At 34.5% G+C, this 23,671-nt stretch overlaps 1 protein-coding gene across 1 annotated transcript in view; it reads right to left on the bottom strand.

Annotated features, from left to right (window-relative positions):
• Positions 1–23,013, bottom strand: part of DGKB (diacylglycerol kinase beta) — a 386,692-nt gene extending 363,679 nt beyond the window's left edge. Inside the window, exon 1 of the mRNA XM_027723229.2 lies at positions 22,930–23,013. The gene's annotated coding sequence lies outside the window, so the exon portion shown is untranslated. The remainder of the gene's footprint in view (positions 1–22,929) is intronic.
• Positions 23,014–23,671: the final 658 nt, after the last annotated feature.

The following is a 23,671-nucleotide window of genomic DNA, read 5'->3' as shown; positions in this document are numbered from 1 at the left end:
GTTTATCAGGAAAATCTGTCTTGATATTTTCTTGGACTGTTTTGCTCTTAAGCCTGGTGTACAGTGTCTAATGTTTATGAAAATGCAGTTCCAGTGTATTTTCACAAGCGCTAAGCTTAGCCTGAGACTTCAAGTTTAGGGTTTTTTTCCTCACTCCTTGCTATATTTTCTAGAGACTTTAAAGTTTTCTAATTTATTGCAAGTTGTTTTAATCAAGATCTATCATTTAGTGGCTGAAGATAAGAGCTCTTAAATTAAATTGTGTTTCCTGTTCTCTGAATGATGAAAACAAAATATAATTTGCAAATGTATTTGTTAATACATACTTCAGCACTCAAAATTATTTAATTTTGTTCCCATTAAACGTCATGCAGGTTTGCTATCTCTTCAAACAGGAACAGATTTAGGTAATTTTTTACTGTAAATTCCCCCCTGTGTTTTACACAGCCTCTCTACTGAGACTGTGCTAGGAATGCCTCAAATACTGCACAGTCAGATGATACTAAAGACAAACGAATCTTACTAATCTGAAGTCCTTGTACCTCAAGCACTGGTCTACTCAGTACTTGTGGGTACATCACTAGAATAGAATAGTAATTTTTGTTTTAATAAAAGAGGACAGAAGTCTTAGCAGCTTCTTAAAAACCTCATAGAATCATGGAGTCATAGAATGTATTAAGTTGGAAGCGACCTTAAAGATCACTTAGTTCCAACCCCCGTGCCCTGGACAGGGATACCTCCCGCTACACCAGGTTGCTCAAAGCCCCATCCAACCTGGCCTCAAACAATTCCAGGGAGGGGAATCCACAAATCACCTGGGCAACCTGTTCCAGTGTCTCAGCATCTCGCAGTAAAGAATTTTTTCTTAATAGCTAATCTAAACCTACTCTCCTTCAGCTAAAGGTCATTCGCCCTTGTCCTATCTCTACATGTCCTTGTGAAAAGTCCCTCTTCAGCTTTAATTTGGACCCCCTTCAGGAACTGTAAGACTGTTCTAAAGTCTCCCTGGAACCTTCTCTTCTCTAGGCTGAAGAACTCCAACTCTCTCAGTCTGTCTTCAGAGGAGAGGTGTTCCAGCCCTCTGGTTATTAAAGATCATCACATGAAGGAACAATATGAACTATTTAAAGAAAAAAACAAACCTGAAATTAGGAAATGCAATAAGGTTGGGTAAAAAGAATGATGTTCAAAGGTTGAAGAAGGAATTTTAAAGAGAGTGGAAACTAATTCATACAAATAAAAGTGAGAACTGAGGAACATCTCAAATATATGGAGACACCATTTAAGACAAAAAATCAGGGGGAGGTTGCCAGCAGAAATCCACAGACATACTGTTGAGCATTTTTATAAAAAACTCAGCAGTAAGATGACAAAGTTGTTGGTGACAATAAATTAGTCGTGGCTGTAAAGTGAAAAAATAATTACAATTAATTGCAAAAGTACCTGAAAAAATAAATTAATTAGAAAAACAGAAAAAAACCGATATTGAAAGATAAACCTGTATACTAAGAACATCTTTGTAGAAAGTATACAGTATAATAAGAACTTGTCAAAGACTTATTAGGAAAAAAGGGAAGCTACCAACTTATTACTGGAGATTTTTTTTTTCACTTTTAATTCAAAAGGGATGGCTCAACAAAGTAAATAGCAATTTACAGGTTACTGAAACCAATACAGGAATGAACTGGAATAATCTTAGCATTTGTCTTTCCTCTGAGAATATGGAGGACAGAAAGATCAAAAGATGTAAACAGCTGTGCCTAACTTAGAAAAAATAGAAGGATCCAGAAATAAAAAATAAATCAGTGTAAATTCAACTCTCACAAAAATTATGGAATAGTCATCTTTGGATAAAGATTACAGACAATCTAGAGTAAATATCCATTTGGCAAGAGAAAATATCAGTCTCATCTGTTTTCTCCCTGTGACTAGTACTAGGCCTTACTGATAGGTGGAAGTAGTAAATGTAACACACATGCACTGCTGCAAAGCATTTGCCGTTCTTATGTACCATACTCGTAAATAAACCAAGAATTAAGTAATCCAGATTACACTATTGTAACTGCCCGCACCATAAATACGAAGCTATACTTAGAGCAGTTACCAGCTTTCAAGCTGGAAGAAAATACTGAGTGGGATTTCACAGGGCCTGTCCTGGATCCAGTATTATTCAATATTTTCATTAAGGACCTGGATGATGGAATAGAGAGTACATTTATTAAATTTGCAGACAATACTAAGCTGAAAGCGTCTGCAAGCACTTTAGTGAATAGGATTTGAATTGAAAGTAACCTTGACAAATTGAAAAAGTGATCCAGAAAAAAAAAAGATAACAAGATGCAATTCAATAAAGAAAAGTACAAAGTATCACACGTAGGAATAATCCCCAGCTGGAAAAATACAAGAGGAGAAACAACTGACTATGCATCAGCTTTAAAGATAGTAATGAACCACAGGGACACTAAGAGTCAAAACCCATGTACGATATATGCAGAGCCATTTTACATAGGAAATATGAACTAATCTTATTTGATATAGGTGCAGCTCAGTCTCAACAATTGCCACGGTCAAAGATGCCTGTTTAGATAAAGTACTGCATGAATTTTAGCTACAGTAGAAAAATAAAGGGGAAAAATAAAGGATATATTTCTTGCATTTTGGACTGCTTGAAAAATTAGAGCTAGTATTTGCCTCAGAAGCACAGAGTTCTTTGCTGAGACAATGTTCTGTCCCAATTGATTTCAAAGTTACAGAACTGATATATCTTCGGGTAGGAGAATTATACAAACTAAATTGAAGATGTCAAAAAACACCTACAAAACGCTTGGCCACAAAGATTACAGTTTTTGATTATGTATGAAGCACTATGGAGAATTCTGTACCAAAAAAGCTATAAAAAAAAGATGTTTGAATAATGGAAGTTACCTTCCAATTTTGTTAGAAAGGTGGGTTTTTTTATATTTTCCCAAGTAGGCATCTGCATCCATAACATGCATTTTTAATGTTATGTGTATTATAATTCACACAACCTCTATACATGGTTAATATTTATGGATTCATAGAAACAATAGTCTTCCTTTACTATTATCTTTTGCATAATATAAATTCAGCAGATATTTTTCATCTACAAGATGGGGAATAAACAACTATGTTGGATATTCCGAGAGGGTAATGAATTTGGAAGAGGTCATGAATGAAAAATGGCTTACTATTGCAACTACTGCAATATGTAAGCAGAATTTATGTAGAACTCATGGACCAATTATTCCCTGCAACATTCACCAATATTTTTTGCAGTTGTCACTGTCCACAGTTGTCCACTTTCACAAGTGCATGAAATACGTTCATGAAAGATAGGGCAGTCATGTTTCCAGCTTTTGGGATCTGACTGATTAGAGATTATCTTCACTGAAGAAAAAAACATTAGACGCAAGAAAAAAAAAATTTCAGAAAATTCCTAACTGACTGATTACTTTTATACATCATCTAAAGAGTTGTTGAAATAATTAGAACAAACAAAAGCTCTTTGCATCCCTGACATTAGGATTATTAAAATATCCTTTACCTCTCACTATCTAAACTATTTATTTATTTCTACTTCACCCTGCTTGGGCAATGAAATTAGAAAAAATAAGTTCACACTTGTCAATCAACTATTTGTGATATACAGCCTATTCTGTGGAATGTGAGGAAGCAGATATTTCATTCCATCAATTACATATATTATCATGTGTAGTGAGTAACGGAAGACATGTTCCAATGAATGATTATAAGTATTGATACTGAATGAAGTTGCTTCTTTAATCCAGCTGATTTGGAAGGCATTCCAAATTAATTACACCATCCATGCTTGTATCAATATGAAATCTTTTCCTTACTTCTTGCTACCTATGAAATAATGGACTTAAGTCAGGATGCCATAAACAAAGTGCTGTGTAAATACTGCGTTGTTTGTAAAAACAGAAAACAGCAAAACATGCATAGTAATAGATAAATAATGCTAGTTACCTTCAGGCAAATTTGGTGCTTTTAATGGAATGGGTCCAGGAGTAAAACCCAATTCGCTACAGAAATATCTGAATTCAACTTTAATGATAACCATATTCATTAGAAAGGAGGTCAAGGAAGTGACTAAAAGGCTTCTAAAAGGCTTCGTTGATTTTACTGGTAACAGTAAATAAAATTTTTTTTGCCTTTCTGAGCTTCTTATCTAGTATACGAGTTGAAAGATAATAATCTTGCCAAAACACTTAACTGTTGTCATTTCTCTATTAGGGAAATATAATTTCATTATTTAAATTGCTTTATTTAAACATGATGGTTAAAATATTATATATTCAGTATATTTGCATTTTTATGAAAATAAACACACATCACCTGCTGCAATGAAGCCCTGTTACAAATGTTATTATTCATGCTCATTTAGTGAAATAAGTTCAAGAAAATTAGTAGTACATTCTATGAAGTACTATTTTAATCTTCTAAAATCGTTCTCAGGATGAGGCATGGTGACGTTAAAACTAATTTTATGTAATGTAAGAATGACAGAAAAGGTCACCTGACTCTGCTCAACGGTGGAGAAACAATTGTTTCTGCTGCTCTCTTGAGATCTAGACTGAAAAGGTTTAAGAGAGAAGATATAGGACAATCAAGTCTTTTTGACAGTTATCCACACAGGTAGTGGCATATTTCTCTTCAGTCTCCATACCAGACTTCAGTGACCTGCAATTTTTAATCGTTATTAATAAATGCGATGCAAATAAGCATTATGCCAACTTATCTTGGAAGTAGATAAGCACAGGGAAGTCATCATAAGCCAGCACATGTAATGTACCATCAGAGGGGAAGAATTGCTTTCTAAGGCAAAAGAACTGATATTAATGACTTTTTTTAGGATTTACCATTTTCCAGTAGCATTTTGATATTCTTCTGGAGTATTTTATTCAAAGTATGCACAGCAAAGGACACTGGTTAAAAAAAAAAGAACCTCAGTGTACAAGTCCTGTAAAGAAATTCAGATGACTCAGATGTAGGATGAGAGACATTCTTACTTCAGTTACTTTATGAATGACACTGATTGTAGAGGTCTTCCTACATAAAAGATGGAGAAAGTGAAATGTTGACATTTTCTTGGGGTTCTATCTAAAAAAACCCACGCTTTTTTTAAATAACCTAACTGGCCTTGTTCTTCCATGGTGTTTTGCCCTCAAGACATTCTAGGATAGTGGATTACCTGGAACACGGTATGTTTCTAATGTAGGGGATTAGCATGCTCTGATAGCTGACCTTTATCTATCAATGCATTAAACTTCCCTTAATCGTCACAATGCCTACAATGAAAATTATTCTTCTGTATGTAAATTAACTGAAGTAAATGCACCTCCTGACTTTCTGCCCAGATGTTAACATGGTAAATGCTTTCATTTATTCATGGCAACAATTATTTTTAGAATAGACAAATAAGATTCCAATGATTCCAAGTCACGATTAAATTCTCATATTTCCTCTATTTTTTTTCTTTTGAAAAGTTACAATTGATACAACCCACTCACTGCCATTTACCATCATTAATGATTCCAGAAACGACGAATAACTAAAAATTATCCTGAAGCCAAAAACAGCTGCCAAGGCTCAAAAACACTGAAAATTATTTCACTAGAACTTTTATGCCTAAACATGGATTTCAAAGTTTGCTTTTAGACAGCCAAGTGTGAGGGTCTTGGTGTCTGCCAAACTGTCTGTATCAGTCAGAATGGATTGGTATTTGATATGCTAGTACACATAGGAACTGGGAACACATTTTAGAGCATTTATTAGCATCTTTACTGCCTATACCTTGCAATACAGATAGGTTTCACAATGGAATATATACTTTACCACATTGTACAGTATGGCGTGGTCATACTTAATGTTTCCCCCTCCCCCCAGCAACAATATGCCATCTGGAAACTGCCTCTTGGAAATGATAATAAAAAAAAAATTGCAAGTATTTACAGAAAAGGGGGAATGGATCAGAAATCAGTCTTGGTACCATTTCCTTCCAGCACAAATGTACTTCTCTAAAACCACTGAACCCAGTGTCATAAAAAGAAAATGTCACAGACTCTTAAAAGCAAAGGATGGGCAATTCTACAGATTATTGGATCACGTCCTATTTTTAGAAATCTAACCTTTTCAGCCCCAAAGAAAAGCAAACACAAAAGTGGAGTTGTGTCATAGATCCAAGCCCCAAATTACAGTAATTTTGTACTGTTATTGTATTTTGTTGATCACAAAGACTCAGCAAAACGCTAAGTGAGTCACCATTGGTATGAGCAACATTTCATTGTCAGTAAATAAAACTGCCGTACTTAGATATTCCTAAAAAAATAGAAAATGAAAATCGGAAAAGCTTTTGCCTTCTATGTGCTTTTTGATCTTTTTTTGTACATCAACAACATAATTTTTCAAAGTAGTTGTTCAAATAACAAGCTACACTTTAGATAATAACTGAGGGGGGAAATAGGTAAATTTTGAAATTCCAAAATTAATCAATTATAATAGCAAATGCATGACCTAATTTACATCTAATCTAGAAAAAAAAAATCACAGACAAGGCATGAAGTACAACATAAATAATTATAGGCCCAGGAAGACAGTCAGTCTCAATTGCATATGAGTGAAAATGGAGCCATGTTATGCATCAGAACAAAGAACTCCAAAAGGTAAAAGCTTTTGCAATGCCATCTACATAATCTGATTGCAATGTGCAGCAGAAACCTGCAAAACCTGTTCATACTTGGACCTAACACTGATGGGTTGCAGAATCAGTTGAAACAGAAGTAAACTGATTTCAGTTCTGGATTCTTTCCAAGGTTTCGCAAAGATAAATTATGCTGCAGGATCTATTTTTAATTGCCCTGCCAAAATATGGAATGAGGTATTCTGTACCTCAGAACAACAATCTCCTCTAAGTGAAAAACTAACCTTTAATTGTTCATCTGCATTATATTCTTAATTTTCAGCATAATCTTCATGATAGTTCTTTAAATTAGCATTATATCTGGTTTAAAATTTAAAAAAGTGGGAAGATTTGATATCTCCTCCCACCCCCAAAGTGAGCGCAGAATGCAACTGCAAGCATCTCACTGCTATTTCAAACACTGAGAATTGGTTTTGAAATTCAGTCACTCCTACATTCCACCATATTATTGAAATTATCACCATCTTCAATGGACTAGCAGCTATACCCCTTTATAGCAAATATAGATGTCTTTAAATGACTGCCCAAGACTCACCGTATATATTGAATCATATCACTCTTTAAGGGTAGTGTCAACCATCCCTAAACTTTAGATGGAAAAGGATCTGCTGTATGAAATTATCAGTTCATGGCATAAGTTTCTTTTCAATAGTCTCACTAAGCTATAACTGTGATGCGATAAGAAAAATATGCATCTGTGATCAGTTCAGAACTAAATGCGTATATGTATTGCTTTCCATTTTAGCAATTTAGTCTTCATCTCCTTTAATTCAGTGGTGTCAGCTCCAGATAAAGAGGACATTTATTGGTTTCTGAACAGAAATCTTCCCATCTGCAGGACAGCATTATGATTTCCAACACTGGCCTGCTGTGCAGGAATTATAGCATGTGTGAGATATTGTATCGGTGTTATGTCAGGGGACACCTGACACGGTTTCTATCCCTGGTTTCTTAAGAACAGTAACAATATTATAAATGCAAAGCATTTTCAAGAAACTTATGATCTTCAAATATTAAGAAACAATCTTAATCTCCACAATATTCTACACTAAGAAAATACCAGAATCTAAATCACAATCTAGAGGAATTTATACTGCCTTTGTCAAGCTGTCAAGAATTGATACATTCACTTCACTAAATCAACCTGGTTTTAAACTCGAGCACTGGACAATACAGTTTTTCACATGGTGAAACATGTTTATATGAGGAATTCCAGTGACGTTAGTGAAACAGATCACATAAGAAAGTTCTCATCTGTGTAAAAAGTTTTGCACAAAGCAGCCATTGGCAAATTCATAACCCTTCTAGCTTTTACTAAAAAGCAACAAAAAAGGCTTTGATTTTGGCACGAGGGAACCTCACCACAACAAGGTTGTCACATTTATAAGTATTGTTTAAACAGCTACTTGATATAAATAAGTGTGAAACCAATCTGACTATTAGAAATTCTTTTCATCCCTTGTCTGCTTGACCTGAAGCCATTCACTTGCAATTTTCCTAACAGTCATTTATATTTCTATACACTGGGATAGCATTTAATGCACCTGAAATAAACTACACTACCATGTGTAAGTTTAAACTTTTGATAAGCATTTTTAAAATCTGTCTGCTAACCTTCTTCCACAGCTAATGGTAAAATATAGAAAATGGCAGAGGGTGAATCATCTGATATTTTTCAGGATGGTATGAGCTGTCTTCACGAGTTGCATTTTTGAGTTGGTTGAATACAAGGAGGCTATGGTAGCGTGTATTAAACACCAAACTTTTTAACATGTTATATAAATTGTGGGAATATGGCTACAAGGAAAGGAAAGAAAGGGGAAGGGAAGGGAGGGGAGGAAAGGGGAGGGGAGGGGTATGGCAGGATCTCAAATGGTCATAAAAGATCCCTCTTGAACTATTCACTACAAGATTTCATATGGAGGTATGGCCTTAACTCATAAAAACTCTATAACCTGCAAATGCTTACAGAAGTCAGCAACTTAAGAGTTTAAGCCTGATGTTGAAATTGAGTAACATTACAAGAAAAGTATGATTAATTATATTTGAAAATAGTTTCAGTTTTTCAGAAAAAATATTCAAAGTCATATGAAATTACTCTGGTTTTAAGCAGCAATTAAAATAATCTTTTTATTGCATTTTTAAGTAGTTCAGATTTGAATGCAAGAGATAATATATCATAGAACTTTAAGTAGTATTTAGGTCTGTCTGTGCCTTGAAACCTTTTGTAATTATTAGTACAATATAAGAAACAAGTGTATCAGCCTATTTTCTCTGAATTCCAGTTGACTACCCGTAATCAAACAGTTTCCTTACAGTAGTGGAAAATACCTATATGTCAGGATTAACTTGATGACTCATATACTACGCAGTTATTTTAAAGACAATTGTTTCTGTAATTATAAGGGATGTCATAGTAAATATGCTAAACACCCTTTCTATGACCCATTGTCATCAATTAAAGATATAAATAAACTACAATAGGAGTATGTCCTTCAGTTTAGTCTAAAATTTTACTCAGTAAGAGTGAATGCTTATGTATATCTGTCTTTCAGCAAGCCTCAAACCCACAATAGGTTTTTTTGCAAGCACTGCTGTAATGCTGGGTAAGAATAGCTGTCAAAATAAAGATCAGAGAATTAATTTATCCAAAATTTCTAGGGAGGGACAACTCACGGGAGTCTTCTCCACTGTTCTCTCTCTGAATAGAATTTACATATTATATCTATACCACATGATGACATAACCTGACAATTCTTTGTTAGATCAGGAATTTAAACTCAGGAATGGAAATGGTAATTCTTTACGACTCTGCATTTGACAAAGTTCATCCATATTTTACACAATCCCCTCAATCAAACCTCTGTTAAAAGCCTCTATAATTTCGACAGAAAGAAAGAAGCCATATAGAAAGAATGGGATATCTACAATTGCACTCAACAACAAAGCTGACTCTACTGTTCATCAGACAGGGCAGAACTGGCATTCATTTTTCATCTTGAGAGTTCCCTGGTACTTAAAAAATAATAAGCATTGCTGTATAACTATATTTCATAATAAGGATGTGGAGAAGTTTCCAAAATAATTGGAGCAAAAGTTACTGTAATACTGACATAATTTATTTTCCTTCCTTCCTCTAAATTTGTTTTTCTACACACACCATAGTTACAGTGATGAGGGGAAATAGTCTACATAATACTATAAAAACACAATGAATAAAACTTGTATAAAAACTAAAAAAAAATTCTTTCTCAAAACAGAGGGTAAATAAACAAATATGCTGACTTCATAGTTCTCAAAAATCAGCTTTTGAAAGGTGAAGCAATTAAATACCACAATTTAGGTTCTTCAGGATTGAGAATATTTTCTTTCTTATGCCTACCATCATTGGTGTACTTTATAACTGATTAGCTAATTCAACCATTTTTTGTCTACAAAAGACTGTAGAGAGTGTCAAAACAATTTCTAAATAGGAGATGCTACCAAAAGAATTCTCGTTAGTTCTTTAGAATAATATTCAAACACAGAAGCAGAAGCAGCTTTGGAAACTTTCAAAAGCATCTGTGGAGATGCCTTTGATGCTATCAACCACAAACTTAATCTATTTTTAAAAAAACCAAAAGTCTAACTACCTTCAGTTAGATAAAGAACAGAGAAATATTTAGTTGGTGATGCAAATGCTACTGGACACTGAACAGCAAAGTGCCACACTGATTCAGAAATTCTGAGGAAACATGAAGTTCATTTAGGCAAAGAAAACATTAGTATTCCATTGATAGTGTTTTCCTTCATTTCAGTGGTTTTGTCTGACAAGGCTTCAGACTGAATATGTCTCTCAGACCTGTCAACCCTGAAAAGCAGCTCCAGTGACAGGAATTATCAAAAACTGACTTTTCTGTTATATGAGGACCTACTTTTCTCACTTTGACCGAAATGGTTTTATACCTGGATGATTTTAAACGGAATTCACTGTATAACACGCTTTTCGTGCTATTTAGAACATAGGATTCAGCTTTCTCTTTTACAAGGTGTACCTCTTGAATAACAATATACATTTCTTGCTGGGAGGACATAACCTAAGACAGAGTGTCTGCCAACATTAAAATCAAGGTGCTGTGATGCTCTTTGTGGCCTTTGAGCTGTTCTCCAGTGCTTTGCTCCTCTTTTTGTTGTCTCTTCAGCTTTCTAACCTCTTTTGCCTTACATATTTTAACCTTTAGTATTTCTCAAAAGGAAGTTAGCATCGAGCATAAAATATTAAGTATCAGTAGTAAGATTAAAGCTCTTAAAGCATAAAGCAAGATGTTACAGAGCTACTGTTTCTCTATTCTGAGATCCAGAGGCAAGAGCCAGCTGAAGAAAATAGGTAGATTGAAGGAAATATAATGTCACACTTGTTTTGAACATTTCTTCCCCTTCACAAAACCATAAAAGTTACAACTTTTCCCAACCTTTATCCCTCTGTTCCTCCTTGCAATAGGTGTTCAGGAACCTAGTTCTCCAGTGCCAGCAGCATTAACACTGCAAAGTGCAACTAAACAGCCTGTGCTCACTGTGTCTGTCTCTCTGCTTGCTGCCAAGATCTGTAAAGAGGCAGATCCTCCTGCCTACTGTCTCAAGTACCAGGTGGTGGTTGATATAAGTCCTCCTTCTGAAATGACCCCCAGTATGCAGAGGTCACCTTTTGTGGGGACACACAATGAACTTATTTGAAAAGCAGCCCTATTTGGGGAATGGCAACTCTCTACACCACATCTGAAACATTAGTGTAGCACAAAAAGTGGGCCAAATAGTACATCTTCATTTTTTATTTTTTTGACACAAAAATTTTGAGGAAATCCCTTTGTTTAACTCTGCTTATACTTACAAGGACATGTAGCTGTTATAAACAGCTAAGTTATTTTGAGTACCAGCTTAATTTCTGGAAAAAAAATTTCAGGTAATGATTTTTTCTATTGCAAGATTTATTTAGATTCTTTTCCCCTGCTTCTAAGGGATATGTATTTGGAAGGTTTCACATTTTTTCCAGGGACTACTTAATTTGTTTCAGAGAATTATGAGCTAACCAAAATTCACAACTAGAAAAACAACTGGTTTTACCACACTGAATTCAGCAACAGACATCTTAAATTCCACACACTTAAAGAACTCAAACGAAGACTCATGTCTTCCTTTTTCTTGCTCAATAGTATATTTAAATCAAAAAGAACAACATTTTTTACTTTACAATATCTGTTTAGTGCTAAGTACATCCAGGCTCCTCTGTATGCCAGAAACAGTGATGTCATCTTTGTTTATTTGGAGTATACAAACATACACATAAATGTATAAGTTTAAAAAGTCCCAGGCACATTCAAAGCAAACTATTATTTGCTGACTGGCAATAGCTTAAAAACATATTTCCAGAGGGAAAAAAAGCCTGTTCATTTATTATACCCTTTTATCCCTTAGCTGCAGATGGAGTGCAGGTCCAGAGAGCTGCATATTACTGAGGCTAACACACTATTTGGATTTAGAGCCCTTTAATTTTCTCTCATCAATATTTGGAGAAAAGTTGAATGCAGTGCTATGCAAGGATGAATAGTGAATCTAATTTCAGTTGATCTTTCATAGCTCTTTGTGTTTAATGAAATAGTTCACTTGTTAAAGCTACTGATGCACCAACACTATTGCAAATCTATCTGTTAGGTTTGCTCTGTTTGTGAAAATCCTTTAAAACCTAAGGGAATATTGATGAAGCTTGTCTAATTTATCTAGTTTAGATATGAATGTTCTATATAAATATTGAACTTGTTTCAACTCTTCAACAATATCCTTTCTGGAAATCAACACTCTTCTAATATAATGCTATTGCATTCTAGAGTTTTTGAAGATAAATTTTCAGTATATTTCTAGAGAGTTTTTTTAACTGAAATACTGTAAGAAAATTTTGTAGATAATGTTTTGGATTACCTGTTATAAGCTACCATTACAACTATGCCTTGAAGAAGAATAAAACATTTAAAGCCAACTCTAAATATGACTAAGATTCTGCAGTCTTTCTTCCTGTAACCTTATGTTTTCTCTTTTCTAATTTACAGAATTTCTCTTTGAATAAATAATTTGATTAAAATTTATCAAGTATGTGATTGATTAACCTAAAATACCACCTAAAATACCACTGTGGCAGATCTGAAATTCCTGTTAGAAAGTGTTTCTTACTCTTTATATATGATTAAATTTGCAATTCTATGTACTCTAGGAGCATAAGGCGAGCCAAAAAACCAGAATCACAGAGTGGCTGAGACAGGGAGGTACCTCTGCACCTCTGAAGATCCTCCAGCTCAACATTCTGCTCGAATCTCAGTAAGCTACAACAGATTGCTCAAGGCTGCACCCAGTGGGGTTTTGGCTATCTGCAAGTATGGAGACTCCCCAGACTCTCTGGTCAAGCCGTATCATGTTTGATTTACCCTTGCAGGAAAGAAGCACCTTAAACAGAATTTCTAATATTTTACTTGTGTCCATTGCACCTTCACGTAGAGGAAGTTAGGAGGGTTATTTCCTTAAGCACTTCAAGTCATATTACTGCCTTTTTGGAGCTTATTATCTCCATTGGCATCAGCCTAAAGCTGTTTAGGATCTAAACGCTATGCAGTTAAGCCCCTTAGAGATGTACTGAGCATGCTCTGGCCTTGATGAAGTTACTTTACAACACTCAGCTAAGAAAATACATAAGGAGGGTTTAACTCTTCAGTCTTTCACAGCAGCTTAGCATTAGAGAACTAACTTTCCTAAGAAAGAGAAGACGATAAAAACCACCCACTATGCCATAACCAGCTGATTCTGTGTGAAAGTCCATTTTTTACCTTGCTTGGAGCTGAATCACAGCACCACAAAAATAGGTAAGCATCTTCAATTTTTTTCCAAGAGAGAGATTCACTGAGCATCACCATATCCTTGCTTAAAACCTGGGGTTTTTGTTTCCTTTTTTTTTTCTCTTTTGTACTGTTGGACATTTAATATTATATCCATGGTGCATAATGGTTAAAATTCTAGGTAGCCGGCCTAGAACATCAGCAAGGTTTACAAACTGAACACTGTGTAGAATCCAGGTTGTTTACATCAATCCACATATTCTGTCATAATGAAATTAATATCAATTCAAAACATAAAAGGGAAAACAACTGATGGGATCTGACAGCAGTGCCTATGATAAACACTGTTTTCTGAAGTTCACTCAAGTTTTGCTTACTTTAATTTTTCCATGCTTCATGATTTTAGCTGTCAAGATGTTAACTATTCATGTTGGCAGACAGCAACACCTGAAGATATTTCAAAACCTGACTGTGAAGGAGGATGTTGCATGTTTTTCTTTCTCTGTGAATTAAAGGCTTTTTTTGAGGTTTATTTTTATTATTTTACCTCAATGACTATTTGATCAACATAAGCTCTTAAGCAAAAATAAAATAAAGCAAGCATGCTCTTCCTTTTATTGATTTTATGAAACAAAAACCCCTCAAAACTTTAGCCATCACTAAAATATAATCTTATGGAAGTCAATCAGATTTATTTTACTTTTCCTTTTAGATGGTTGACATTTTGTCAGTGTTGTGGTTTTATCATCACCTTTAAGATCCTGTGTTTATTGAAGAGCCCATATACTGTGTGAAGATATTTTAATATTTGTACACAATTACAACACAATCAGAATTCATCAAATTGAAGGATTTATATTTTCATGAACTTTAAAGTCCATAACTAAATTGTATATTTATATCTACTCAAGTTTCAGAGATTCCTACACCATTCTTTTACCACCATCAGTCCTACAGAAAAATGAAGATTTCTTTAAGTCTAATAAAACACATCGGGCTTCTAAAATGATTGAACTATTTATTACTTCTAAAAATTAACCCATAACTGGAATATCCTTCAGTGGTCAGTATCCTCAAGCAATTAAATGTATATATATAAATTTTATATTCATATTCCTAAGATTTTAACAATTGTTAGGACAAAGGTAGAAATAAAAATATACAGTAATACCTAGGGCAGCTTTCTCACAGAAAGCCACCTGTGTAGCCCCCAACTACCAAAACCTGGCCATGCAAACCAAATACAGCAGGTTCTTATCTAGTAAAAATTTCCACTGTTATACTGGTATTTAGAAATTGTGCCATTTGAGTACCAGCCATTCAAAATTTTTTTTCTTATATCAGGGTTAATGCAACTTCATCAGCCTCATTCTCAAATATGTGAATTAGATCTTTTTTTTTCCTATGTTCTTCCATCTGATACTACTTTTACCCTTTTATTTTTTTGTGCACAAGAAATTGCAAAAACAAACTGCACAAAAAAATTGTACACTATTTTGCACAAATTAACATCTCAATTTCCTTTAACCTTGATTTTTGAGCCTTCAAACTGAAATACCATCAAGCATTTGTTTAATATCAGAGCCTCCTTTTTTTTCTCTGTGTCTCAGAGCATCAGGTAAGTCTTAAGACTTCCTTTTATGAAGAAAAAATGAAAGGGACATGAAAGTCATCATGTGTGCCATGTTATGATAAACAGAGTCAGGACTACAACAAAATGCAAGTCTTATGGGAAAATGGCAAAGATTAACTCTTCTCAGTAATTTCATGCATCAACTGTAATTAAACACAGGAAAAAATGGAAATATTGGGCACGTAATTCCTAGACACCTGCATTAAGAATCCAGGTGTTTATTTAGCGTGACATTTAAAATATGCTAATATTAAATAAAGGCACTTAAATATGTAAGATAATTGAACGTACTACAACATGATTTTCACATGTACATATAAATAGCATAAATTATAGAAAATATGTATCTACTTAGTTAAGAGACTGACAACAGCTCCCACCACGTAGCTGTAAGACAGGGTCAGAAAGACTAACAATGTGCTCCTGTGCGAGGGAAAGGACTGACCATGGGCGGGGCATGTTGCAACCTGATGGATCATAAATTGAGGACTGACCTTTTTGGGCGGGGCATGTTGTTCAACTTTGATTTTTCATAAATTTGTCCATTCACACAGTTAAATTATGGCTTTTTTCTGCAACAACTCTATGAGAATATTTTCACAAATAAAAAAATAAAAAAAATTATGTATAACTTCTGTTTTAAAAAATTCTCCTTAGCAATTCACAGAAATTGGTAAAGAGGACTGAACATGGGAGAAGTTCTAGTAGCCTACCTGGCTAGCAATCTCATTTTTAAGCAAAAATCTCTCAAAGTTCATTCATAAAATTAATTATGAATTTAATTCACATTTACAGCAATTAGGGTATCCAAAGACCTTTGTATCTATTTGAGAAGAAAACTGAGAGATAGTACAGCAAACATAGTCTTTCATTATTTATTTGTTATCAAAACAAGTCATTGATGAAACTGGTGAAATTATAGTATTTCAATGAACAGAAAAAAACCCCATCCAAATGACCTAAATAAAAAAACCCACATTACTGACAACATAGAAAACATATAAATGTTCCCTTTAAAATAATATTTTCTAGCATAAATGCTAAATATTTTATACCTATTCCTACTTTACTTCCTTTATAGCAAGACTATAGTCAAAATTTTAATCTAAGAATCAGCTCACCCCATATGGCTGGTGATAGTTTTGGAAGTAAATTTCCTAAAATCTTATCTGGAATGTTTCACATCTGCTTTGGGTCTTTCACTCCATTGTTAATTTTTGTTCTCCCAGTTTTCCAGGTCATAAAATTGATATAATGTTTAGCTACAAACTAGAGGTGAAAAACTAATTAGTGCTTACACAGAGCTTTAAACATGCAAAGCACCACATAAATTTTAAGTTCTCAGAGAACTTCAAAATACATTTTTCATCACTATTATTTAAAAATTATATTGGTCTTGTAACTTTCTTTAAAGTGGGATATATACTGGGTTAAAGTACCTTTGATTAGTACATATCTCTAATAAGACAACAGTATCAGGAAACCAGTGTTGGCAGGACTGAGTTGTGGAAAGGCTCTCTATCAGATTCTTACCTATGTCATGTCTGACTATATGTGGCACATTTTACACTGATTCATCAGTAGCAATATAGCATACATCAATCATTATTTTTTAGATTTGGAGGGGACACAAATATTTGGGAAAAGCTGCTGCCTATATGCAGTGAGATGAGAGGAACAAGATTATTCAAACAATAAAAGGGCTTATTTGTTTTCTTTGTTTTATTTATTAATGCCTTTATATCTATTGTCAGTTTTACTGATGTCACCCATATTTTTTCTCTGAAGGAAGGAGATTGGGTGATGTGATTTATATACAAAAAATACTGTGCTACAGAAATAATTATTCAAATCTGACTGAGAAACTTTTTCACACCCTTCACAAACACCACTGGCAAGACAAACCATTAAGATGCCTATATTTTGGATGAGGCTGTACACAAGCAAACGCTACCACACCAAAGGGTTGAGGAACAGATACACAGTGAAAGTGTCAAACATTATCTCAAACCTTAACTGATCCTTGCAATGACAATGCTTTACAGGCTTTGAGTCAGAAGCAATAAATGAACTGTAAAAAGTAGAGAAGAAGCAGATCGCTAATATAACTATTGCCCATTTGTTTTCAGACTTTCCAGTAGTTACTAATGCACCAATATCTGGAATAATAATTCTTCCCTTACAAGGAAAAACAATAATATGTATCCGCATTCTGATAAGTGCAAAGTTCATTGGGATCCTTTACTTGATCCCATCTGTATGTACTGCCCAGAATGCAGCAGCAGCCTCAATATTCCTGCAGCACACAAAGCACACAACATTTGCGTCACCAAGGCCTTTGTTGGTAACCAGAACAACAGAAAATGTGTCCATTATTTCTGATTTTTCAGATTTTCTATTACACATAGCACAGGTTTCATTGAAACGTGGTATTCATAATAAAAATGCTCAGTTTTACTTGCCTCCATCTCATCACAGAGGAGATGTCAGATCAAAAAAGAATATACTAGAACAATGAAAAAATACTTTCCCTTTTAGCCACTCAACTATTTCGGAAGACTAGGACACTGGAAGCAATCTGCCATCTGTGAAAGAAACATGGTCACATTCCTTTCTCAACTACTTCTCTAAAAAGGTGCAGATTTGTATGAAGAATCCAACATGTTAAAAGAATCTACTCCAGAGCTGAGTGGGAAATTGAAATAGAGGATCATCTTCCTGTTTATTTTTGAAGAGGTAATCATGAAAGGGTATTAAAAGCAATCTGAAAGGAACTTGCAATTGTCCCTTTGTGGATGATGGTTATGTGAGGATTGATCTGAGGTAATGCCAAAATGCGATTAATTTAAAGTTGAAGTTGCTACTGTAAAAAATTAAACTCTTTAAAAAGTAAAACTGTTATTCTAAATAAACCCTCAGCATCAATAAGTATAAAAATAGCCACGTAAAGAAAAATACATATATAAGTAATTCACCATCAGAGAGATACATATGATACGAAAGTTTAAATATTCCAAGCTCCTCAACAAAAAAAGTCAAACCCACAAAAGAAACAAACAAAAAACCCAACCAACACCCCAAAAGACCAAAAGAAAACCCCCACTTACTATAACCTGATGCTCAGACTGAATTCTTCATAACATGCATATCACTGCTTGCAACAGTACCTACAGGATCTGCATGATGTCTTTGCTTAAAACTTGGTATTTAGTGGTTTTGCATATATTCAGGGATTCACTAATTCCCCTGAAGAGTTAAAGAAATAATGGAATCAGTGTCATTCCCTCATGTGTGTCCATTAATCATTCATGATTAAAAGCAGTAAATCATCTGTTCTGAGTGGAACACAAACCACCATTCAGAATATACTCAGCAGGTAAAAATGCTTACTTTTAGAGTGGCGCTGTTCAGAATTATGCTGTTTTACAGATTTATACCTCTTAATATGATTTTGAAAATACGCAATCTAAACCTGTGTTTGTTCTAAATCGTTTACAAACTCTGGCTCCCATAACAGTTAGTGGTCTAGCAAAATTCCCAATGAGAGATTCTACATTTCCAGTTTTTTTGTCCTAAGACATAATAAGTTTTCCCAATACCTTTCTTTATTGCAAAATAAACTATTTTGTCTCATAATGAAAGAAGCATTTGATCACCATGATATTTAAATCATAGCCTTTATTTTATGGAAGAGTGTTAAATACTTTCTTCAAATTTTCATGATCAGTCAAATTTTTCAAATCTATCATTCTTCTTGCTCTGCTGGGGACTCCAGTTTGTCTTTCTGAAAAAAATGTGGTGGTCATACAGTAGGTATTCTCATATAAGAGTAATAATAAATTTTAAAAACTTGAAAAATTTAAAAAAAGTTTACTGAAACTAAGATGGCAGCATTTCAAAAGATTTCTAGTATTCCATGTAGAACAACAACAACAAAAAAAACAGCACCAAAACCAAAACCCCTTAAGCTCTCAGTTTATAGCTTAAAGTTAAAAAATACTCAATAATTGTGGTTTTATTTATTAAGAACTCTACAGAATGACATCCCTGGAAAAACTGAGGAAATGGAGAATAAATTTATTCTAAACAATGCAAAATCATCTTAAATTGAAACACTAATGAAGGAATTAGCTTCACATCTGTCTTATATTCTAAAAGCTAATAAGAGCTTATATTATTTAGTCTGATTATTAATCCTTTCTGTGTTGTTTGTGGAATATTTTTCATTAAGATAATATAATATACAACCATAAAGTACATCAGAGTGAATACTGACTACAACTTGGTTTTAGATTTTCCAAATCAGGTTACTGCTTATGCTACTATAAATTGATAGGTTTAATTGGTTAAATCTGGGTCTGAAAATGCTGGGGTTTTCTACTTTTCGTATAATTATTTTTGCAAATATTTATTCTTTTCTAAAGTACTGAAGGTTCCAGTATCAAAACCATAAAAATATTATAAGCACTAATAGCATTTAAAACAGGCACAGAATCTGAGATGCATATAACACAGACATTTCACTAAGGTAATTAATTCTCTAAATTTTTCAAAAATCAGAATTTATACTTGCACATGAAATACATTATTTTCTTAATTTTATTGATCATGACAAAGCTAATAAATTATCTTTCTAGTGGTCAGATAATCAAGCAAGTTTAAAAAAGCATTTAAATTTTAATAATAAGGTCTCAGCCCCACTGCCTGGCTGTAGAAACCAGATGTGATTTGTCAAACCTTATATCATAAAGCAACATCAGAGTTAAACTAACCTCCATCAGAAGTGAAATCATGGAGTAATAGTATCAGCTCTGGATTTCTCAACAATATGGTCAAAACTAAATTTTCTTGTGCAAAGGACACAAGGCTGAGAGTTGAACAGGGTTCAAGAAACAGGCTGTAGCTAGGATGGAGCTCAGGGAAATTGGACTTTTACCTTTCTGAAGCCAGCAAGGAAGCACAGAGAAGGTGGCAACTTGTGCTATCAGATGGAGCAGCAGTCTCTCTGCCCTTGCCAATGTACCCCCCCAGCCTCTGCTGGCTGCAGCAGGTTTTTCACAGAACCACAGAGTCATTTAGGTTGGAAAAGACCTCTAAGATCATTGAGTCCAACCTTTGACTGATCACTGCCTTGTGTCAGGTAGACCTACGTGGCACTAAGTGCCAAGTCCAGTCATTTCTGTTACACTTCCAGGGATGGTGACTTCGCCACCTCTCTAGACCCTTCACCAGCTTTGTTACCCTTCTCTGGACTCACACCAGCACCTCGATATCTTTCTTGGAGTGAAGGGTCAAGAACTGGACACAGTACTCGAGGTGTGGCCTCATCAGTGCTGAGGACAGAGGGCCAATCACTTCTCTGGTCCCACTGGCCCCACACTATTTTTGGATAGCCTGGATACCATTGGTCTTCTTGGCCACCTGAGCACACAGCTGGCTCATGTTCAGCCAGCTGTTGACCAGCATCCCCAGGTCCTCTTCCACTGGGCCACTTTCCAGACACTCTTCCCCAGTCCTGTAGTACCGCATGAGGTTGTCATGATCCAGGTGCAGGATCCGACACTAGGCCTTGTTGAACCTCATACAATTGGCCTCGGCTCATTGATCCAGCCTGTCTAGGTACCTCTGCAGAGCCTTGCTGCCCTCCAGCAGATCAACACTCCCACCTAACTTGGTATCATTTCCGAACTTACACGTCCAGGTCATCAATAGAGATATTGAAGAGAACTGGGCTCAGTACTGAGCCCTGGGGAGCCCCACTAGTGACCATCTGCCAACTGGATGTGGCACAATTCACCACCACTCTCTGGCCCCTGCCATCCAGCCAGTTTTTAACCCAGGTTCCTCTATGGAAAAAGCCATCTCTTTCAGTCTAATGCTCTGGTGTCTTCCTATCTCACCTGTGCCTAGGATTCATCCACAGAGCAACTAGTCACCTTCTGCTCTTAAGGGTAAGATTTTTCAGCTAAATGTGAGCATTGAGTGCATTTGGGAAGAGGAAGAGTTTTATTGTAACTCACTTCTAGATAGACATCTTTAGAGTGATCTGACATGGTACAGAGTGAAAGAGAGCCAATGGACCACACCATATACCTTAGTTGTTGCTACTTTTTCCCTTTATACAAAGGTTGTGTGTTCGTATGACTCCATTTAACTAACTGAAATTGTGGTGTGAAAATTTACATTTCTTCAACCTGCACGTACAAGAGAACTTTCATTCAAGCTTAGAATGCTTTTAAAGTAAGTAATCTAACATGTTATGATGGAGAAAACTTAAATGCTCTTAAATTACTGGGAAGAAGGCAGCTAACCCACTCAGGACCTCATCCTTTTTGATGGGTATACAGGAAGGAAATTTTTGTTAGATTGGTTGGTTTTGTTTTTTTTTTTAAGATAATGTGCATTGGACTCCACAACATAACAGGAATTTTTCAAGCCTATATTTAGAGGAGATAGAACTTGCTCTGATTCTTTGATCTCAGTATATTAAGTACTGATGGTGCAATGACTACTGCTCTAATAGTTTTTCCCCTCAGATGGGATTGCTTTTAAACTCCTGAATACTTATGCCTGTCCTCAAACTCTATATGCACAAATCTTGCCTCAACTTTGTATTTTTTAGTTATGTCTCAGCAAAATATATTCCCTAAATAATAACTTTTTGGTTTATCCAGTATTTCAATTAAATTAGTTTTACTTGGTGAAAAAGTAAAGAACAGAACAATATATTAATGTAAAAAGGAAACATAAAGTCATTGTTGTTTTCATTAATGTTTGAATGCTGTATTTGATAAATGACTAAAATTCTCTTTTGAAATAATGGTCATTTTAAGATAACTATATTTGGATGTGTTTAGAAATCAACACCAGAAAAATTTTTTAACTAAAATCAAGATTAAGAGAGCCAGAGCTTAATAAATCTGCTCGCTTAGGCTTGCACAGTTAAAAGACAGCAAGCAAACATGCAAAGGATTCTTCATATGAGTTTTTGGTCCACTTAGGATTTACTAGGAATTCAAATACCTCTGGGAAAAATTTATCTAGGTGTATTTCCATGCTGATATCATGTTGGTACTCTGTTTCTAAAGAGCTAATATATTTAAAAAAAAAAAAAAAGAAAAAAAAGCACTATTTTTAATGAACAGATTTTCAACAAAAAGTAACATGTAGATTACCAAACACAGAAAATATTGTTAATATTGTGGTATTTCTAGAGACTGCAATTTTCTGAAGTTATGAGACGCCAGTTGACACCAGTGCAGTACCTCTTATGTGGGGAGACACAAACATTTAAATCTGAGACGATAGAGATCAGGAGAAAATAAACTAGACCTGTGGATAGTAAAATATGGCTAAAAAAAAAAAAGAAAGTGTAGTACATCATGGATTCTGTGGCTTAATCAAAATACACAGAACCAAAAATAGATAAAGATGGAGATATTGTTTTAATTAAAAGGACAGAAAGAATCACATATGGAAAAAAGCCCCATCCTCTTAAAAGTTACATCATACACACTGTACTTCCAAATGTTTCTTACATCCTCAGACATAAAGTCCTGCAATACTTTTGAGAAATATGTCAAAACATTAGTTTTCCACATACAAATGTTTATGTTTCAGATAATGCAATTTTTTTTCTCCTTCTTTTTACTAGATGAAAAGTAAAAGCATATTGTATTTGAATGCATTGCTCTTACCTGTCTTGAAAAGCTATCTTGTCACTTGTTCAAGAAATTTCATTCGATGTCTATAACAAGTCGTCTCACCCTAAATGGAACCCTGTGCTAGGGGAGAGGTTCTCATTTCAATTACTGTTTATAAAAAAAAATAGATGAAAGATCTTTTTACAAGGTAGCCTAGAGTGTCTAGTTCTTGTCACAATGTTGTCATAGTGACAATGACATCAACATACTTCATGACAATCAGTACAGCAATTTTTCTGGAAAAAACATCAGCTTTGATTCCTGAGTGTATTTTTTATTGATTTTCTTTTCCAATGTCATTAGATTTTTTTTTTGTATTATTCTTTAATTGAAATGTGACTGCACTAATTCTTTTGGTTGTAAGCAGCCTTGTTAAAACAAAAAATGAATTACTTTTAAAAAATATTTTCTGATGTTAATACTCACAAACAACTAGCAATAGCTTGAATCTTGAACCAGATCACCTGTTTGTTCCTGTTTATTCAACACATTAAATGGAAATTAACCCAATACACCTCTCCAGTTTATAAACAAAAAGAAAATATCATTGTACCAATACAGAATTCCAATATATTCCCATATCTTGAACATTTGATGTGTTTGTAATTGTAAGTATCTGAAATAACAGCCACAGTAGAATAAAGAGAAATACAGAGAAGTGGAATGACTTTTATAAACAATTTCCAGCCCCTTAATATTAGCCACATTAGGTTGCCAGTTTGGGTTAGTTGTCTGT

This window comes from Pipra filicauda, unplaced genomic scaffold (genome assembly GCF_003945595.2).
Source record: "Pipra filicauda isolate LSUMZ 115617 unplaced genomic scaffold, ASM394559v2 scaffold66_size7647185_pilon, whole genome shotgun sequence".
In the NCBI taxonomy this organism is placed as follows: Eukaryota; Metazoa; Chordata; class Aves; order Passeriformes; family Pipridae; genus Pipra; species Pipra filicauda.
The sequence above is the reverse complement of the archived record's forward strand: the minus strand, read 5'-3'. Positions and strand labels throughout refer to the sequence as shown.